The sequence below is a fragment of the Benincasa hispida genome, chromosome 2 (genome assembly GCF_027475165.1).
Source record: "Benincasa hispida cultivar pf3 chromosome 2, pf3_genome.v1.1, whole genome shotgun sequence".
In the NCBI taxonomy this organism is placed as follows: domain Eukaryota; kingdom Viridiplantae; phylum Streptophyta; class Magnoliopsida; order Cucurbitales; family Cucurbitaceae; genus Benincasa; species Benincasa hispida.
The window spans coordinates 15330247-15347596 of NC_143479.1; positions in this window are offsets into that span (position 1 = coordinate 15330247).

Below are 17350 nucleotides of genomic sequence, written 5' to 3' on the forward strand. Positions count from 1 at the left end.
TTTATAATTCACAAAGATCGAACAACAGTAGACTCCGTGATGTTATAAATGAGTCGAATCAGATTCTTGCTATATGTAGTGACAACCAGAGTCATATGGAGGAGATACATTATATGTACAATATACCTATTGTTCCTCCACCAGCTCTTAGACGTAGAGGACCTGTACGGAAAGAGGATGAGTTTGATGAGGTTGCCCACAATGTGGAAGATTTTCCCCATGTGATGCAGACGTATAGTCAAACTGATTATATTAGTTCGATGATGATGATACCAGCATTTGGTTCAGAACATTATGACTCAGAGGTTGGTCCTTCGTCTTCATACGTGCATGGACATGGTCGGGGTCATGGAAAGTATAATGAATATTTGTATTATGAAGCGTCTGCAGATGTATCAGAGCAACCTTAAGTTCGAAGTCGACGACGACAACCAGCTTGAAATTGATGCGTCCGCCTTGTGGGACACATTGATTTTTATAATTATTTTTTTAATGAGATATTTTAATTTACACTTTATTATTTTTATGATATATATATATATATATATATATATATATATAGAAGAGTTAAGTTAAGATGGTTTAAAAAATAATAAAATATTGTAAAGTGGAATATACTAAATAATAACATAATGGAAAATTTAAAAAAATAGCATTGTTGAAAATAATAAAATAATGCCAACAATTGTATTATCGAACTCGTCATTCTAAAATTATAAACAAATTCTATAAGTAAATTGCTTTTAAATCCAATCAAGTTTTAACAATTTTAATAATGTACCCAAGATTATTCTTTTGCAACGATACTATATCAAGACATTCTTGATTAAATACTATCTCTAGAATAACTCATATTCCGATAGTCATTTAGGTACCACTTTTGGTCAGAAATTATAAACACTTAATAATTCTGTAAGTGTAACCCTCCATTTTCAGACGTCAGAGGTCAGCCCCAACTATGCTACCGTAATGGAGAGTTAAGGTTGAGAATGGACCTAAGAAATCTTATCCATCTCTGGAGCTTGAGTTGTTCCGAATCTTATGTTACAACCCTCCATGTGGATAGTTGTCGTTAAACGACTAACAAAGGGTCGCTTAAAGCTAACCAGCAGGTGCAACATAGGAATCTCACGGTCCAAACTAACGAAAGAGACCGCAGGATATGTTGACACATTTCCTTCACCCACTTACTATGAACTACTTCCCCCCTTTACCTTGTTATTGACTCATATATTCGCTTTCCGTATGGAGGTCACTCCTAGGGTGACATGAAGTGTCATATGAATCTCACGGTGTAAACTATGTGGAGACGTGGCAGTTAAAATCGTATACTTGATTTCTGTTCGAATAACTTCCCCTTATTCACCAAAATCTAGATTTAAGCTAAAAAAAATACTTTCCGTATGGAGGTCACTCCCAGGGTGACATGAAGTACCGCTTAAGTCCCCACTGATCCCCTAATGAACAATTATTTTGTGATCCAATTAACAAAACCGAGTCCCTCTCGGGCCAGTGAGAGGGCGGGACCCCTTGTTCAAGACCCAGACTCAGCACTTAAGGGAACAACCTCTCTACTATCCCTATAAGTAGGTAGAAGTGAATTTCATCTTGCACCCCTATGACCCTAACTATTTATCCAGTCTAACTCTTGAAATTGGAGGTTATTGAGTCGGCGCTATTAAGCCAACCCTCACCTATGCAAATCTAAGGATAACTTCAAATAAACAGGAGTTCATAGTTAGCTCAACGCTTTGAAATAGTCAGTCTTAAATAGTAAACAACGTTATAAAATAAGAGTGACTAATTTCGTGGTCCGATCTTGTACAAACCCTTTTGCACAATGACACCCCCACTCCTCATGTCCCAACATGAGCGAATTAGGATCACTTCGTTTGTAACAACTACAGAGCAGACCGCATCCAATAGTGTTACCAAAATAAGGTACCCAACCTTATTCATATACTATAGATCATTTTGACTATTTACTCGAACCTAATCCCCTTTATGTCTCCACATAAAGTTTTAGTACTCATCCAATAGTCAAGGGACTTTCGGGTTTATTAGATTTCTATTAAGCAAAACATCTATTCAATAACAATTTATTGAATTTTCAAAATAAGTTCTAATGTTTACATACCATGAGTTTTAGGACATAAAACGCAACATAAAGTATATTGTAAGATTGTTGTTTATATAAATAAAAGTATTTGTTAATATTAAGTGCAATATTTATACATAAAAATTTGTAAAAATATATTTTTATTTAATTGAACTCACATATCAAATGTGTGTTATTTGGAAAAGTATGTATGAAAAAAAAATTATCAGGGTCAGGGATGGGGGGGAGGGGGAGGGGTGCGGAGATACCCGTCTCTGCCTCGTCCCCAATCGAAGACCCGATTAAAATCTCCGATTTGACCCCATACCCGATCAAATCGGGGATTCCCCGCCCCAATCGCGGGGACCCGACCCTGTAGAGATTTTTGCCAACCTATGTGTGTAGCTGAATGATATGTAACAAACATTTATTTATATTTAAAAAATATATATATAATGAAGATTTTTTTTAACACTTTTTTTTTTTTTTGTGTAAGAAATAGTGAAAATTTGAAATTTGTTATCTGGTGATGATCCAAATTTGAAAGAATTGAAAGTGAAATTGTTGAAAATATGGTGGCATTCGATTAGTTGCTTAGATGCTAGGGGAAATTCAATTAAAAATATTCATGCCAAAGTAAAAATATAGAGCAACAACATAAAGAAAAATAAAACGATTGAGATGATGATGAAATTTGTAGAGAAAAATTAGGAATCAAAAGTTTTGATTTCTCTTTGATTTCCTACTTAATTTAACTCCTATTCTTGCCAGAAATGTAGTGGGTTAGTTGTTGTTTGTTACAAAAAAAAATGAAAAAATGAAAAAAAAAAACTCTAAAAGATAAAAGATAAAATTAGAAATGTAATGGGTTAATTGTTGTTCGATAAAAACAAAAAAATAATAAAAAAATCTAAAAGAAAAAAGAAAAAAATTATAATCCATATTTTATTGGACACGAAGATAGGTAGAATTATTGAATAGAAAATTTCAAAACAAAAATAGTCATCATAAAACCAAATTATTTAGACTTAAAAAAACTGCACCAGATATTAGAGATATGAACTCAACTTTGTACCCAAAACACAGACACATGAACTCAAACCAAGTAATTTTACATCTCAAACACAGGCATATGAACTTTAGATATCATATATCAATCCAACATTCCAAAGAGCCCCATATTAGGGGTGGCCATTCAAACCATAAAAACCGAATCATTTCTAAAAATCGAATCGAAAACTCAGTGAAACCGAAAAATCGGGTTCGGTCGGATTTGAAAAAATTTTGAAACCGAATTAATTCGGTTCGGTTCGGTTTCAATTTTGAAAACCGAATTTGAAACTGAACTGAACCATTTTTAACTAATATATATAAAATAAAAGAGTAAAACCGAATCGTTTTTAATTTAAAAAATAAAATCGAATTTAAAACCGAACCGAATCAAACCGTTTTTTAATTAAAAAATATAACATATTTTTTAAAATATCAAAACCGAATTTAAAACCAAATCGAATTGTAATCAGTTCGATTCGATTTTACATATGAAAAAATTCGATTTAGTTCGGTTCGACCACTAAACCGAACCGTTTCTCCAATCCCATATAATATTAATTACATCGGAATTGAAAAGGGAAAAGGATAACGTAAAACGATTATATATGTATATAAAAAAAATAGGGGGCCGTTTTTTCACGTCAATCGTCTGTGGCTTACAATTTCATTCCCATTTAACATTCTCAAATGCATGAAAGAATTAATTGCCTTTCCTTTCTTCAAATTGACTTTCATTAAAATCATTTTCCGCTTATTCTTTGTTTATTAATTATAAAATTAAAAAAAATGGAAAGAAAGAAAAATATATCACCACGTTTGAAATTATGTTATTTTCACACGAGCGTCGAAATAAAGCCTAAGGGCCGTCCAGTAGCATCATCTCGTATTTAAATTAAATATTATTTTTATTTTTATTTTTTAACTTTTTTTTAATTGAAGATAAGGAATTTGAATCACATAACTCGGGGTTATTAATACACTCGAATGTCAACTAAATTATACTCGATTCGATTTATTTTCAACGTCGAAAAAGTTAACTTCGACTTCCTTAATTTCAATAAAGAGAAATGGTTGTCTATTATCTCACTTTTAGTTTGCTGCTTATCACAGTAAATAAACAAATAAAAACTTTGGTTCATTTTTTTTTACAATTTCAAAATAGTTGTTTTGATTACTAAATTTAGGGCTATGTTATAAAAAATTTAGTGATTTATCAAAGTTTGTGCTGAAGTTTTAATATAAAGCAAATAAGATTAAAAAAAAAAAAAAAGTTGTTTACGAGGTTGAGTTGATTACTATAGTATGTGACATTTAAATTTTGTTTAAATTTGATCTCTAAATTTCAAGAGTTATATTTTTAATCTTAATTTTTCACTAAATACTAATTTTTTTAATTTAGTATTAATATATGCTAATAAATTTAAAAAAATTAAATGAGTTATAATTAATTAAGTTTCACTATTTCATCACTTTCAAAATTAAATTTAAAATTTTACTTCATAATTGCTTTAAATTAATTAATAGATATTGACGTTAATGTTTGAAAGTAATTATTTAATGAAAAATGAAGTTAAAAATGTTAAATCTTAAAATGTAAAGGCCAAATTCAAACAAAATTCAAATATTAACGATCAAATTGTAATATTTTGAAATTTATGTATTAGATTAAAATCAAATTCAAAACTTAATAACTAAAGATATAACATTCTAAAAGTCAAAGACGAAATAAAAATTAGACCTGAAACATAGGTATTATACATATATTTTTCCTCTGACATTTTGTCGTTTCTAATGTGAAGTGAATTTTAATTAATTAGAAGTCGAGCGAAATATAAATATATGAATATTTTTTTTAAAGAAAACGTTTCAAAATCATAACATTACAAAAATGTAAAATATACTTTTATTTGAATTATTGAGATTTGGAATTAATATTTATTTGATGCAAGAAGGATACTTTTTACGGATTAATTGGATAAATAGTATAGTTTTAAAAACAAATTAGGAAAAAGGGTGTTTTTGAAACTATTTAAGAGAAATGTTTTTTTCTTTTTATTGAAATGCGTCTCTTACCTCCAACGTGAGAAATGTGTCATCAGTACGTGAAATTTGAAAAATGTGTCATCAATACATTTAAAAAGATTGAATGAATGGAAACTAACGTAATAAAACCAACGTTAATTGATTACATGACAAAAATATATTAATTTAATGCTCTGTTTTGGGTGATTTGGACACTAACATGGCAAAATGAGCTGAATCTTCTCCTAGCGAACATTGATACACCGTGGTTACTGCTCCACAGGAAAATTTCTAAATTCTTTAAAGTGTAAAGTATTTTTGGACTTTTTTATTATAGATTTTTCTATTTATAAAATTTTTTATTAATATTTTTTTAGATTTTACACTTTTAACATCGATTTTTAATTAAATATTCATTTTTAGTCATAACATCAATATCTATAAGAAATTGAAAAAACATTTATTTATCTCATAACCTTTATGAGTTATATCAATTAAAATCATTAACTAATAATTATATCCATTTAGATCATAAATTTATTTATAAGTATATGAATTTATATCATTCATTATCTTCTGTTTAGATAAATATCGTTTGAGACTTTCATGAGTGAATCAATTTAGACTCTCGATCATTATTTTTTTTAAAAATTGTCTATGCATAATTGCTAATCGACTATTTTTTTATTATTTTTTTCAAATTTGCAAATATTTATAGATATGTTTTACAAGTTTCAAATAGCTGAAAGAAGTATATTGTTTTAGACAAATTACTTGAAAAATAGTGAATTCTATTTTGATTATTTTTATAAATATTTCAAATTTTATTATCTTTTATATATTTACTTAGATGATTTTCGAATGGTTTATTAAATTTTGAATTTAATGTAACTTAATACAAATAATATACATCAATGCATTTAAAATTTTGTTTAGAGAAAAGTTAAATTTTAGACTTAGTCCGTTAATTTTAAATTTTGTGTCCAATAGATATCTAACTTTTAGAAAATGTCTAACAAGATTCTAAAGTTTTTAAAATTTGACAATGTTAATATATTCATCGACTTTCAATTATGTATTTCTCTGTTAGTATTCAATAGATCTCATACATATTCAGAAAAATAAAATAAAATAAAAATAACAATTTAATTAGAATAGAATTTAGTTATTGTTTTTTTAATTTTGTATCTAATAGATTTGTAGATTATAAATAATCTCAAATAACTAGAGGACCTTGTAGAATAAGATTAAATTAAATTTTAATTTATTTTAATATGCCTAACACTTATTTAATATACAAAATCAAAAGTTCAAAAATTTATTAAATATGAAATTAAAAATTCAAACATCTATGCTTCAATAATTTTTAAAGTTTAAAGATAATATAAATACAAATCTAAAAGTAAATGACTAAATTTGTAATTTAACTTCATATGAACTCGTGTCCTCGTGACATAAATTTATGAATGTGCACTGCAAGTAAGAATGGATGTATGGTCAATTTTCAAAGACATTCTCCATTAAAGGTCTAAATCGATATTCTTATGATAATTTAGAAGTTTAGTGGATACATTTTTTAGTTTCACACTATGATTTTTCTAATAAAATTTGAAAGAGCGTATATAAATTGATATAAGATAAATTATTTTAAATGATAAAACTGTTGAAGATATTTAAAAATAATAGCAAAATATCACAGTTTATTTGCGATAGACTATGATAAATCACGATTAACTATTATCCATGTTATGATACAAATAATAGTCTATCGCGGTTTATCGCCGATAGACAATGTTTTACTACATTTGTAAATATTTTAGTTCATTTTCTTATATTTGAAAACAATTATTGGTATAATTACAAAAATTTCAAAGTTTCAATTGATTTGACTATTAGTTCAAAATTTTAATTTATACAACCTCAAAAATTTATGGACATAATTTGGTTTTTTTAAAAAAATAGGAAATAAAAAAAATTAAAAAATAAGAGAAAAACTGTGTCATTTAAAAGAACTTTTTTCAAGTGAAATTAAAGAACCTAAAAAAAATAATTTCATTTAAACGTTGAGACATGGCAGAAAAAAAAGAGAGAAATTAACCCTTTTTTTAAATATTATTTTAGTCATTATATCTCTGTTTAATTTTAGTATCTATACCTATACTTTCAATAAATCTTGCAAGTTTATTTTTTATTTTAAAATTATTTTGTTATTCAATAACATTTTTACTACAATTTTCATATCCACATTGTATTATTATTATTATTATTATTATTATTATTTAATCAATTTTAATAAAAATTAAATTGAGAGATTAAATTTAAGATTGATCGAATGTAAGGAGATTAAAATTAGATATTGAAAAGTGTGTAAATTAAAATTAAACGAGCTAACCTTTTTATTTAGAAAATGGAAAATAATAAGTAAATCAATAAATAAAGCACAAAAGCAATTAAAGAGAGAAAAAGAAGATGGAGAAAGAGGAATATGAGGTAAGCACGAGAAAATGACGGTGACGTAAGCTGATGATGTAATAATTAGAAATGAGCTGGATTCTATTTTCATTTTTATGCCTTTAATTCTCCTTGTCCCCTTTCTTTCCCATATATTTTTCAAAGCTACCAAAAGCAATTAGATGGTTGTTAAGGATATACATTTTTTAATATTTATTTTTCTATAGATTTTGAATCTAATTTCTAGATAGAGTTACATTTTTACCAATAGATTCCAAAATAATTTTTTATTTGATCTCTATATTTTAAAATATTGTATTTTTACCTTTGAATTTTATGTCCAGTATTTATTTGCGGTTGATTTTTTTTTTTAATTTAAAATAATTATGATACAAAAATTTTAATTAATTTTAATAGTAATAAAAATTAATTAAATCTAATATATATAATTAAACTAATTAATCGACATTAATATAGAGAACTAAAAGTGAATATTTAAAAAATGTAGAAAATAAATATATAAATTTTGAAACATATGGATCAAATGGAATCAATGTTTAATACTTAAGGGTAATATTGTAACATTAGACGAAATAAAAATGAAACTAAAAAATTAAGGTAAAAATGTAATATTTTGAAAATGTACTAAAAAGTGTTTTTTTTTTTTTTTTTCCCTTTCACTGCCAATTTCATTTAATATTACCTTGAACTTTATGCTGTTTTTCTTGACAAAATAAGATGAATTATAACTTTTTCTAAGGTCTAATCATTTCAAATTTTTAATGGGGTGGATTCTAAATTGTAATTGGTTCTTGCCATTTATGTGAAGTCTTGTTATATTTGTTTATGGTAAGGGATATTAGATTCTTTTTTCTTTTTTCTTTTTTTCTTTTTATCAAGCACATGGAATAATTGAATTAGATTAAATAGTTTTCTTTTGGTAATACAATAAAGTGGATTTTAATTGTTTTTTATTTACTAAAAAAATAATTTTTTTATAATTTAAAATAGTTGAAAACACTGTATTAAACACATTAAAATCATTAACTTTTGCTAGAGTTGCTTATAGGGAAATTGATACTATTTAAAATTTATTTATTTTTCATAATTTATTTCAAAGTACAAGTCATCGTTGGCTCTTTGGATAAAATTTGAATATATATTTACACGGCATCTTTTTATTGAATGAAAATTATAATATTTTTTTAATCGAATTGAACGGAATTATCTTCAAAATAATTAAGAAATATTCAATTTAAAATTCATTTAGATAATATTAAGTATTGAGTTGAGTTACTAAGTCAATAGCATTGTTTTGTTTGTTGGGAATGACTTATCATTCTATCTTTAAGTTTGTGATTGTTTGAATGTTACAATTAAAAAAAAAAAAATGGTTTGATGACAATTTTAAATATTTAATACACTTGATCATTACAAATCTAAAATGTTTTTCTATAAATTTAGGACAGAGATTTCAATTTTGAAAAACAAAGGTTTTTTTTCTCTCTCTCTATCTTCGTCTTTTTTATTTTTTAGCAAGCATATTTATTTGATTCCATTCCTTTCTCAGATGAGTTCACGTTTGAGATTGGAGTTGCGTAAACTTTGAAAAGCAACCGACAATTACGATTTAGTATTGAGGTTGTGTCGATTTTTGTTTTCAAGGTAGTAGATCCATGGCACAATAACGATTGAGATCTGGACTTGACGACCAACAACATTGTTTAGAAGTTAAGTAATTTGTGTTTCGATTTTCGAGTGCAGAATTGATTAATTTAAAGTCCTTCAGCTTTTAACATTAAGTTTTAAAATATGGATTAAATACCAAGTTTAAATTAACTCGATTTAGCGAGTCAAGTACTCCTTAAGAGGCACTCGGCCCCCCAAGTTGGGTTGTTGGGATACAAAAATTCACCAATCGTTTGGTTCACCATAATTAAAGAGATTTATTATCTCGTTATTCACGTCAACTCTCCCGATTACTTCCTTTTATAATAATTACTAACTCAACTTAACTCAATTCTAGATACCAAACGTTCCTTAAAAATTTAAAATGTAGAAATAAAATCATGAATGTTTGAAATATAACTATTAAAATAGAATGATTGTTCGACAAAGACAAAATAGGAAAATGATATTAGAACGTTTTTCTTTTTTTTTTCCAAGTTCTGCACCAAAAAGGACAATTTCACAATCAAATGATGTAATTGGATTATTATATTGGCAATAATAGAGGATTGCCCAATGAATGGCCGCCACGTATTAAATGTAAAAAAAAATCAATTCAAATCAACAGTATCTTTATTATTTATTATTATTATTTTAGACTTTTACGAGATCAGTATCCTCAATTTCGGCCTTTGAAATAAATATAAGACTTTGGACTTCCAAGGCTCTGTTACCTTTGCGGCCTATTTACATAAAATATCATTTTTAATGGATTTAAATCTTATTTTGGTATCTAAAATTTAAATTATATTATATTTTAGTCTCTAAATTTTTAAAATTATTATTTTAAATTTCTAAAATTTGAATATTATTTTATTTTGATCTCTAAATTTTTAAAAATATTTATTTTAGTCATTGAACTTTTAAAAATTGTTTATTTTTATCTATGATATATGAAAATTTTGTTAAGTTTTTAATAAAATGGTGAGATGACTGTATTTTTTTTTATGGCTACCAAATAAGTTAGTTATACTAAAAAATATAGAGTTTTAATTCTGAAGATGACAAAGTAGGAGAATTTAAGATATTTTTAGTCCAAAATTTTGGTCGTTTAGTATTTTAGTGTGTTTTTATTTTACTTTCATCTTGTTCAATAAGAGCTTAATCATTCAAAAGTACATGTTCCTTCACATTTATGTTGAAGAGTTAATATAATTTTAATAGTGAGGACTAAAATAAATATTTGTAAAAAAATTAGGACTAAAACAAATGTTTTTTAAAATTAAAGAACCAAAATAGAACGAGATTCAAAATTTAGGTTTTTAATTTTATTATCTTCTAACAATCATTGACATTTTCATAACCACGCTCTCTACAGTCGCGTGTCCCACAGTCTCTCTAAATTTTAGTTTTAAGGCCAACTCTGATTGAATCAATCCAAAGAGAATGAAATTTGCACACATATTAGAATTGTACTTCCCTTTGGAAACGTAATTAATTATAGATTACTACTAAAATTATATAGAAAATAATGTGTCAGTTAAATAATTATTTGATTTTTTATTTTTAAAAATTAAGTTTATCTTCTCTCAATTTCTTAATATTAAGAGGATATTTAAAGTGAGGACTATTCTAAAACTATAATAATCATCTCTTGCTGAATATTATTTTGTAGTTTATACTTAGCTACCGTCAACACTCTTTCAAAGCCCCTCATTTGCTGTCGTATTTCCTATTTGCTATATTTCTTTTTTATTATTTTACCTTCATCACGTTTTATTATTTACTACAATGTTTATTATTTTCTTCTCAAACTAAAATAGTTTACACCTCAAACACAAACTACTATATAACTCAAACTAAAATAATCTATACTTCAAACACAAACTATTATAACTCAACTATAATAACATAAGACTACAATAACCAACTCATCGCCTCCTAAATTTACATAGCCATTTTTTTATATTATTTTCAACACATTAATGTATAAAAAATAAAAAGAAGAAGAAGAAGAAGAATAGGGAGGATAAGATATTAATCGAGAATAAGAAACACTTCTTGGAAGCGTGTGATGGACACTCACAAATAAATAATCAACAAACTATTATTTGAGAGGAAACAAAAACACCTTTAATCGAAAGACTCTTCAAACTTGGTTCACGCTTCTAATTGAACTCTCTTTTTGTGTTCTTCTTTATACACCTGCATCAACAATATCAATATTAATCCTATTTATAGGATTGTCCTGGGTAAATTTAAATAATAACTCACACCCTAATTAAATATACATGGAACAATTGAAATCCTACACTTAATTCATGTGAAACTCTACTAAATTAACTCTTACATTAACATACTTAATTAACTACCATCTTTTAATTTTTCCAACTCTCATAGATTAATTCATCTATAACGTATCAAATTATATGTTCACTTTTCAACATCCCCCCTTAAACATGTTTTCTGAAAACTCCAAGCAAAGTTCTTAACTTGTTAAACACATCAACTTTGAGTGGCTTCGTGAAAATATCCACAATTTGATCTTCAATCTTCACATATTCAACTTGAACCTTCTTTCTTGAAATGCAATCTTTGATAAAATGAAATATTGTATCAATGTGCTTGTTACGATCATGAAACACTACATTCTTTACTAAAGCAATTGTTGACTTATTATCTACATGGATCGCAGTTGCATCATCTTGCAAAATTCCAATTGTCTTCATCAAATTCTTTAACCAAATTTCATGACAAATACATGAGGCTACAACAACATATTGTGCCTCACAAGTAGATAATGTCACAATAAGTTACTTCTTAGAACTCCAAGTAAATGCAGTATTACCAACAAAGAACACATATCCAATTGTATTTTTTCGGTCATTAACATCTCTAGTCCAGTCACTATCACGATAACCTTCAAGCTTGAATTCTTTAGATGGAGAATAAAATAATCCATAATCAAGCGTACCTTTGAAGTAACGAAGAACTCTCTTTGCCACTTTCAAATGAGTAATTTTAAGAGATTCCATAAATCAGCTCACTAATCCAATGCTGAAAAGAATATTTGGTCGTGTGAAAGTCAAATATCTCACACGTTCAATTAAACTTTTGAAATATGAAGGATAAAAAACATCCCTTTCTTCATATTTAGACAATTTTATCACAACTTCAATTGGAGTTGTGACAGGATTAGAATTGATCATCTTGAACTTCTCTAGAATTTCTCTAACATATCATTCTTGAGCGATGAAAATACCTTCCTCTGACTGCTTCACCTCAATGCCAAGATAATATGACATCAGCCCGACATTTGTCATTTCAAATTCTTTGGTCATTGTCTTCTTGAGATCTTCAAACATACTTACAAAATTTCTTGTAAAAATTAAGTCATCCACATACAGACAAACCAAACAAATATCTCCACGATCATTAGTCTTGATATATAGAGAATGTTCATAAAGATATCTCAAATACCCATTGTCAAGGAAATATCTGTTGATTCTGCTATTCCACATTCTAGGCGTTTGTTTCAATCCATACAACACCTTCTTTAATTTCAAGATTTTATCTTCTTGACCTTTCGCAGCATAGCCAAGAAGTTGTTCTAAGTATACTTCTTCTTCCAAATATCAATTTAAGAATTTTGTAACATCTATTTGAAAGATCTTCCATTTACTTTGAGTAGCCATTGCAATTAACAACCTTATGGTTTTCAAGCGAGCAACGGGAGTAAATACTTCATATCATAGCTCATGCCTTTTCTTTTAGAGTAGCATTTTGCAATTAATCTTGCCTTATGCCTCTCTGCTTCTCCTTTTTCATTTCTTTTTGTCTTGAGTAACCCATTTGACACCGGTTGCTTTCTTTCTACTTGGAAGACTAGAAAGTTCTCATACATCATTCTTCTTTATGGCCTTTATCTCTTCATTCATGGTGGTGTTTCACTTTTCATCTTGCAAAACTTCTTCAAAATTCAAAGGTTTACGGTCACCAGATAGACAAAAAAAGTAAGATTATTAAACTTTGACTTAACTCTTCAATCTCATCATATATGTCTCATAAACTTCTCATGCCACGAGGTCCTTCATTTGAGCTTATAGATGATGAATGTATGCATTGTTGTGGAATGATTCGCGACATTGTTGGTGTTGATGGAGAAACAATGTCACTAGACTCATCATCATAAAAAAAAAAGTAAAAACTTATAATCTTTTGGTTTATCATTCCAATTCCATGTTGCTTCCTCATTAAACACAACATCTCTACTTACCATTGTCTTCTCTGTAATAGGATTATAAAGCTCGTAGACTTTTGAGCTCGCATCATAGCCAACAAAAATATGCTTCTCACTTTTATAATCGAGCTTCCTACGCTTTTGATCAGGTATATGTGCATAAATGATACTTCCAAATACTATCAAATGAGCAATGGATGGTGTTCTTCTTGCTCATGCTTGTTGAGGTGTTTTGTTCCATAAGCTTCTAGTAGGAGAACCATTGGACAAGTATACAACACATTCAACAACTTATGTCCAAAATTCTTTTGGCATCTTCTTACTTTTCAACATGCTTCGAGCCATATTAAGTATCGTTCTATTCTCCATCTCAACAACACCATTTTGTTGAGGAGTCCATGGAACTGTCATAGGTCGACAAATTCAATTTTCTGTGAAAAAATCTTTGAATCCATTTGAAGTGAATTCTCCTCCCTTGTCTGATCTCAAGGATTTTAGGTAATAACCACTTTTTTTTTTACAAGAGTTTTAAATCTCTTGAACATGCCAAATACTTCTGATTTTTCCTTGACAAAATAAACCCAAGTTTTTCGACTGAAATCATCAATAAATAATAAGAAATCATTATTCTTACCGAAAGAACTTGGTTTAATTGGTCCACAAAGATAAGCGTGAACTAACTCTAGCTGTCTCCTTACTCTTGAAGAAGATTATTGTGGAAAACTCTTCCTTGCTTGCTTACCATAAAGACAACCTTCACAAAATTGATTTGGATGTTTAACATATGGCAGTCCTTTCACCATGTTCTTCCTCAATAATAGTATTAAACCATCAAAGTTTAAATGCCTAAGTCTCAAATGCCAAATCCAAGATGGATCTTTCAAACACAACTTCAAACATTTAGCAACATTAATTTGAACGTTTAATAAAAACATTCTATTCTTCTTCGTTTGCATTTTAGCAATCATATTATCACGATTTTCCCTTATCGAAAGACTATAATTCTTCATTAAAATATTATAGCCTTTCTCTAAGGGTTGTCCCAAACTCAAAATATTGTTCTTCATATCAGGCACATAATAAACATTAGAGATAAACCCATTCTTCAAGTTGATCAAAATCTAATCTTTTCCTTTAACATGAATTTGTGTGGCATCACCAAATATGGTATTACCAACAACAGATTCATCAAGTTCCACAAATATTCACGTACATCCACACATATGATTGCTTGCACCGCAATCAAGATACCATGCATTATTTTCACATGTTTCTCAGCTTTGCATGCTAGAAGCAAAGATGACTCACCGCTTTCTTCATCTTTCTTAGCATAATTTGCATTTTCTTCTACTTTATTCCTACATTCACATGAATAATGACCAAATTTATTACAGATATAACATTCAACTTGTTTTCATTATTCGATTTTTTTCTATTTGACCTCGAATAATTTTGTCTTCAACGACCTCTTGATGAATTAGAGTTTGAATTACTTTCATCAAATTTTCTTTGACCGTAATTTCATCGACCTCAACCTATAAAATCACCACGTCCACAATTGTTACCACGTCCTTGTCCTCGATTGCCTTTTTCTTGGCTATATTCTTTATCTCTCAACTGCAACTTTGACTAAAAAAGTTGTTTGTTTGTTTGTTCTTCTTGAGAAGCTTCTCTTCATGGGCTTGTAAGGAACCCATAAGTTGATCAATGGACATTATACTCAAATTCATTGATTCTTCAATAGTTACAACGATGAAATTGAATTTTTCATTCAATGAGTGAAGAATTTTTCTACCAGTTGCTCATCATCTATCGTCTCACTATATCTTTTCATTTCATTTACTACTATTAGCAATCTTGAAGTAAAATATGAAACCAATTCAGATTTCTTCATATGTAGTGATTCATAATCACCTTTCAATTTTTGGAGGCGAACCTTCTTGACTTGATCTACTCCTTTGTATGTATTCTCCAAAATTTTCCATGTCTGATGTGCAATAGTTGCTCCAGATCTTCATAAAATTTGGATTATCAATGATTTGATGAATGATGGTGAAAGCCTTTTGGTCTTTCTTTCTTGTGTTTTGTAAAGCTTCTCATTGAACTTGATTTAAAGTCGCATCACTGGTTCTTCATAACCATTATTGACAATGTCCCATACATATTGTGAACCAAGTAAGCTTTCATACAAATAGACCAACTGCTATAATTTTCTTTCATAAGTCGAGTCACTTGGAAGGGAACCAAATTTCTATTTGCCATTTGCAACAACAATTATTGTTTTTCAAACTCAGACTCTGATACTACTTTGTTGGACGCGTGTGATGGACACTCACAAATAAATAACCAACAAAAGATTATTTGAGAGGAACAAAAACACTTTTAATTGAAAAACTCTTCAAACTTGGTTCACACTTTTGATTGAACTCTCCTTGTGTGTTCTTCTCTATACACTTGATTGCTTCAACAATGTCAATGACAATCCTATTTTAATTTTTATAGGATTGTCATGGGTAAATTTAAATACATAACTCATACCCAAATTAAATATACATGGAACAATTAAAATACTACACTTAATTCATGTGAAATTCTACTTAATTAACTCTAATATTTTAATTTTTTCAACACTCATAAATTAGTTCATCTATAAATTATCTAATTGAAACATGTTTAATTTTCAACTAACACTTCTACCCATATATAGTATGACTATTAATATAACAATGCCACATAGTTTGAGCGTGTATGAATTGTATGTAAAAAAATGTTTTTAAAAAAATTAATTCTTAATTTTTTTATTAAAAAAGTTTAAGTGTTCTATACTTGAGTTATAATTGTTTTTTTATTGCTTATATATATATATATATATATATATATTTATAAATGTCAAATTATTGACCGTGAAAACACAATCCAGACTCTTATATTAATTCATTTACTGTAATTTTTCCTATATTTTTTTGGTTTATATATATATAATCATCCCATCTTGTGATTGGATGGGACAAACAAACAACCTACAAAATCATACATTACATATATAGAATCATTATTATAAAATAATAATTTTGTTTCATTGTAACTTTGTAACTCAGTTGGTTCAATCAAAATATTACAAACGTGAAAATGATGGGAAAAGAAGGAAGACAAAACCAAAAGTCAATTTGATTGCATTATTTTTAAACAGTTACAATTTTTTCATTTTCCTCGTAATTTAACTCTTCTTTTCAAATTTGGAAGAAATTTCCTAAAATGTTCCTTTGAAAATAAAATGAAAGTACATAAACTTTACATTTAAAACATAAATAAGGTCATTAATCACTACCAAAATTCCTTCCTTTTTTTTATCCACGGCAAGGATTCATAAGGGAATGAAAAAGAGAGAGAGAAAGGAGAAGCCAAACAGAAAAGAATATTATTTCGTAATAACTATTTAGTTTCTAAAAGCTAAAAAAATAGATTTTAAATTTTTGTTTTTATTTTCATAGTCTAACGAGAAAAACAAATGTTTCCTTAAGAAGAGTGAAAGTCGCAATTAAAAATTTGAAGAAAAAATAAACCTAACTTATAAAAAAAAAAAAACATAATCGTTATCAAATATGACCCACTTTTCATACATTTAGCAAAATTTTAACTATTGTCATTTAAGACAACTAAAAGACTCCAAATTTTAACATCAACACCCATTTCAATTTTCAAACATAAAGACAAAAAATGCTCTGCCCCATCACTTTTTCAATGTCATCCAAATAGAATATTTGCCCAATCACAAAATTCCTCCAACAATATCCTTAAGAAATATTGACTTTGCCTTT